Here is a 5,984-nt window from a genome sequence, read left to right as displayed (position 1 = left end):
GAGTTTTGACCAAACATTCCTCCTGATCTTGCCTGTTTTCTGCCTGTGTTCATTTTCGTTTGGGATTTTTGCTCCTGGAGGTAGTTTTGGTGCAACATCTGCCTGACCCTGACTTTACATTGACCTTGCCTTCTGTGGTCCCTCCTCCGGGACCAGCCACCTACAATCATTGGCCGCAGATCTTCCCTTCCATCCCCATCTCTCCCCCTCCCTCTCCTCTCTCTCCCTCCCCTCTCTCTCTCTCTGAGCCCCGGTATCACATGGAAGGCGCACCACGTGACAGGTGCCGTCCCATGTGTGAGGAGCAGCACGCGGATGGGATGAATAAGGTAAGTGATGGGCTGCATGTCAGTAAAATGTGTGTGTGTGTGTGATGGGCAGCATGTCAGTAAAATGTGTGTGTGTGATGGGTTGCATGTCAGTAAAATGTGTGTGATGGGTTGCATGTCAGTAAAATGTGTGTCTGTGTGTGATGGACAGCATGTCAGTAAAGAGTGTGTGTGGTGGGCAGCATGTCAATAAAGTGTGTTTGTGATGGGCTGCATGTCAGTAAAATGTGTGTGTGTGTGTGTGTATGTGTGTGTGTGTGATGGGTTGCATGTCAGTAAAATGTGTGTCTGTGTGTGATGGGCAGCATGTCAGTAAAGTGTGTGTATAATGAGCTACAGGTCAGTAAAATGGGTGTGTGTGATTGGCTGCATGTCAGTAAAGTGTGTGTGATGGGCTGCATGTCAGTAAAGTGTGTGTGATGGGCAGCATGTCAGTAAAGTGTGCGTGTGTGTGTGTGATGGGCAGCATGTCAGTAAAGTGTGTGTGTGGTGAGCAGAATGACAGTAAAGACTGTGTGCGTGATGGGCAGCATGTTAGTAAAGTGTGTCTTTGATGGCCAGCATGTCAGTAAAGTGTGTGTGGGATGGACTGCATGTCAGTAAAGTGTGTGTGTGTGTGCGATGGGCAGCATGTCAGTAAAGTGTTTGTGATGGGCAGCATGTCAATAAAGCGTTTGTGATGGGCAGCATGTCAGTAAGCGTGTGTGATGGGCAGCATGTCAGTAAGCGTGTGTGATGGGCAGCATGTCAGTAACTGTGTGTGATAAGCAGCATGTCAGTAAAATGTGTGTGTGTGTGATGGGCTGCATGTCAGTAAAGTGTGTGTGATGGGCAGCATGTCAGTAAAGTGTGTGTGTGGTGGGCAGAATGTCAGTAAAGTGTGTGTGTGATGGGTTACAGAAACCATTACAAACTTCCTGCCCCTCAGTGAGGTCAATTAATTTATTCACTGCACTGAGTTGGGTGCGGGAAATTCAAAAGTGCTCAGGTTCCTGCAGTGATTAAAAATAAATAAATAAGCGTGGGGTCCCCCCTCTATTCACTATTAACCCTATTGCTGCCAGACTACTGCTGGTTCCGTGAAAATCAGGGAAAAAAATTGCGTGGGGTCTCCTCGATTTTCACTGAACCAGCACTAGGCAATCCAGCCAGGGTTGGTGGCAAAATAGCAGGGGGACACGCGGCAAGGGTCCACCTGCCATAATGACAAACCAACCCCAGGCTGTTCAGCGCTGGGCTGCATTCCATAGCCCCCCCCCTCTAGGGACATCCAGCCCAGTGCTGAAAGCACTAGGGCTCTTCCTACACCCCTGGGCAGTGGGTGTAGGGTAATAAACGGCGATTATAGTGTAAAGATCCACGATTCTTTCTTGATTGAAGAATAAAAAGAAAAGTGCAGGACTGCAGGATCGAGGCAAACAGCTTCTAGAAGAACTGATACACAATGACCTTAGCTCATTGCTCTAGGTCTATTTATAGTATTAGGGGATTTTCCCACGCTGTCGTGGGAAATCCCAAATACCATAAATAAACCTACCGCAATGAGCTTCTACTGTGTAGAAGCTGTTTGCGGCGGTCCTGCTCTTTTTTTTTTTCTTCAATCAAGAAAGAAGAATTGTGGATGTTATAAATCTGGGGCCCTCCTGGTTGAAGACAAGAATACTTCAAGCAACAAGGGGGTCCTACTGGCCAAGAAGATCAGAAGACTGCAAGCAACAAGGGGGGCTTTGTGCCCTAGAAGAACAGAATACATTTCAAGCAGGGACTTTTGGATACAAATACTTTTTGGAGTTTGCTAGCCGGATTTTGTAAATTAGAAATTTAATTTGGACTTTTACAAGCCGGACTTTGGATAGAAAATTATTGAGGACTTGGTTGACAGCCATTTTTGCATTAAAAGCTGCTGACGACAGATGAAAACGTCAGTGGTAAGTATAGGGTATTTATTATTTTTAATAAAAATATATGGTATAAATGAGGGTGTTTATTGTTTTTATTGTGGGTTTATTATTTGTATTAAATGTTGTGGTTTTAATGAGGGAGTTCTGATTTATTTAACATTTTCTTTTGTGGAACTACAGGTCCCAGCCAGCCATGGGTGTCAGGGCATGTAGGCACTTGTGGTTCTCCAAGTGCCAACATGCCCTGGCTGCCATGGGTATTCTGATGCTTGTAGTTATACAAGTAGCAGCATGCCCACACTATTTATGGCACCCTGGCTGGCTCGGACTTGTAGTTCCACAAAACAAAATGGTGTCCGTTTGATTCTTTTATACTTTAATCGCCGTTTTTACCCTACACCCACAGCCCAGGGGTGTAGGAATAGCCCTAGTGCTTTCAGCACTGGGCTGGGTGTCCCTAAAGTGGGGGCCAGCTCATTTTTTTCGACGGACCCCTCTCCCTAGGGAATCCAGCCCAGCACTGAACAGCCTGGGGTTGGATTGTCATTATGGCAGGGGGACCCCTGCTGCATGTCCCCCCTAAGACTGAATAGAGGGGGGACCCCACGCTTCTTTTTTTTTTTTTCAATTACTGAAGGAACCTCCGAGCACTTTTGAATTTCCCGCGCCCAGCTCAGTGCAGTGAATAAATTAACTGACATCACTGAGGGGCGGGAAGTTTAAACGGGCTCTGTAACACAGCTTTGGCACCGCTCTGAGAGATTTTTAAACTGTGAAATGAGAGCAGTGCCAGGGGTAATACCAGTATAGTGTGCCTCCCCTCAGCCCCAAAACACCAACCAGCCCACCTGTACCCAATAAATATGGCTAAATTCTCCTGCTCACAGAAGAAAATCTCTTATGAAGAGGGTCAGTCAGCCATATTAGTACTCTCAAGTGAAGCCACTCTGAGTACATCCAGCACACACCTCTATCTGACATGTGCAACGTTATGAAATCCCCTATCTTTTAAATGGGGCATATCTTACCAAATTGTAAAAAAAACTGTACATTTCTCAAAATTTTAAACCCTCAAAGCCACTCCTCAGCCCTAATAGCTTTCTTACAAAACAAATCCCAGGTCTTTAAACGCCCTGTACACCGAGTTACGCTCTCCCCTGAAAAACGGTCACTTTTGCAAAACAGGAAGTGGAAAAAAACAGCGAGATTTTGAAGTTCAGATTATTCCTAATTTGTAATTTTTTATTATTTTTTTCTGAAATTTGGCATGCGGCACCTGTGGACAGTCCTCCATTAGCATGCCAATATTCAGCTTAATAGCTTTAATATGTTTTAAAATGTAGACCCTCAAACACCATGCCCCCCCTCACAGATTTATAATGGCAGAATGTCGTTAATTAGATGCAACCTTAATATAAGGGCATGACTGTGCCCTTATAATATATATATATATATATATATATATATATATATATATATATATGTATGTATATATGTGTAAATGTATATACATATATATATGTGTATGCATCGGATATTGGTGAAGCGGCGCTTGTCAAGGATTTCAATCAGACAACTGTGTTGATGAGAAGGTGTTTTAATCCACTTTTATCCTACATTTCACTTCACAACTTTCCTCAGGGACATCATGGTAACAAATACCCAATTCACCTAACATTTAAACATTCCAGTCTGTATTACCTGAAGAGAACATTCCTGCACTATCATGTCATCAGTATAAAAACCAGCGTGGTTGGCTTTCGAGATATGATGAGATTGAGCTTTTTCAGGATGGTGTGGCTGGTATAAAAACATGGAATTTTAAAAGGACAATACTGGTTGTACCAAAAACATTACATTACTGATATAATAGTGAGAAAGCGTAACATAGGACCTCAAATAACAAATTACTCAACATCTGATTGAGTTAATGAACAAATACACAACATTTATAAAATATCACTATAAAATTAACCCACAACAATATCATGTATACATTGTAGGTAGATCTATTGCAACCACTCAGCATATATCTTTGACACTATCAAAGCATTAATGAGCAAATAAAAAATCACCATATACAAAAAATTAACAATATACAAGAAATATACAAAAAATGTGCAAAAAAATATAGGAACACATGTCCATGGGAGACATTGCAGGCTCTTACCTAAAGAACACTAGATGTCACCCACGGAACATGGATGATCCTCAATGTTTAAATTATAAAAAGCAATTTAATGAAAGATTTTTATTAAGGCCATATGGAGCCACTGTGTTTAATTTGTGTATTCAAGTTGATTCAAGTTGCAATAGCTTATTGTCCCTGTCAATAATTTTATATCTAAGCATTGCTATGTTGTGTCAAGCACGTAGAAAATGTCTGTCCACTGGTTGTTCACTAGTACATTTCTTTAGAACCATTCTGACTGCAGATCTATGCAAGGCTATCCTCTCTATACTTTCAAGTTGTCTCGCCCATGTTGAGGCCACAAGGGCATATGTGATATACATTACAAATAAACTAGAGCTTAAAGTAGATATTGTACTCTTTACCTAGATGTGGATGTTTGAAAGTATTACCTGTCTCAATGTAATGACATGTGACACAATTGGGGCGTTTAAAGTTTCCTGCAAATACTCTACCCATCTTGCTAGACATATTTGTTATGTCTGTACGCATATCAAGATCTCTAATATTTCGACTACTTTTGTAACAGGACGCAATAGGTAAATGTCTCAAAGAGGTGAAATCAGAGTCGGTCCAGATAATTGGCCATAAAGATTTCATTGTTTCGTCTATGATTGAACTTTTTGTGATATTTTGATGTACCCACCGGAATTTATTAGATGGCTCTTTTAAAGTCTTGGTAATGAGCGTGTTAGATTCTGGAATTTTTAAGACTTTCGCTTTAATATTTTCATGTAGATGATTGGAATAGCCACGCTCCAAAAATATTTCAATCATCAAATCCATCTCAGCAAGTGTCTCATCCATAGATAAATATATATTGTAGTAAAGTGATTAACTTACCACCTGTGCTTAGTGATAATCTATGATGGTACCTTGCAAACAGGCAAAACAGAGCAACTGTTCTAATCAACTTTATCTAAGGGAGATGGATGTTCCTGAGGGCAGGGCAATCTATTCTGGTCAACCTGTGCAATCTAATAGAGAGAGATGAACTGTGTTAGATTAGTGTTATTGTTCGGATGGTGTTTGCCATCCTGACAATAAAACAGAAGATTGTTACATCAGAAATACTTTGTGACTTTGTGTGCCCCATCATGGACTTATATATTATTTATATATATATATATATATATATAATTTTATATCTTAATTTATATTTTATATTCTATATACATATATAAAATCAGTGGTGTTAAGTACTCATTAGAGTTACATGTCTGTGTCTGACTCTTCAATCATAAAGAAATGTATGAGGCCCAGTAGTAAGGTTTGAAGGCTGATGATGATCTATCAGATTTCTGCCCCTCCCTCTCCCTTTATTATTTCTCCCATGTTGGTTGCAAAGCTAATTCTATAGAGTTGTTATTATTTTTCTGTCCTGATTGTTGTGCAAAACTAAGCTCACTCTCTACCTCACAAGGAATTTGAAATAACCATATATTAATGATTGACACAGCATTTACCATACCTTATGCAATACAGCTGTAACTCTACACTTGTCTCAAACACACCCACCCTTTCCTCAATGGTCACATGGTATTTGGACTGTTGTTCAGTGTC

This window comes from Mixophyes fleayi, chromosome 9 (genome assembly GCF_038048845.1).
Source record: "Mixophyes fleayi isolate aMixFle1 chromosome 9, aMixFle1.hap1, whole genome shotgun sequence".
In the NCBI taxonomy this organism is placed as follows: domain Eukaryota; kingdom Metazoa; phylum Chordata; class Amphibia; order Anura; family Limnodynastidae; genus Mixophyes; species Mixophyes fleayi.
This window is presented reverse-complemented; position numbering follows the sequence as displayed.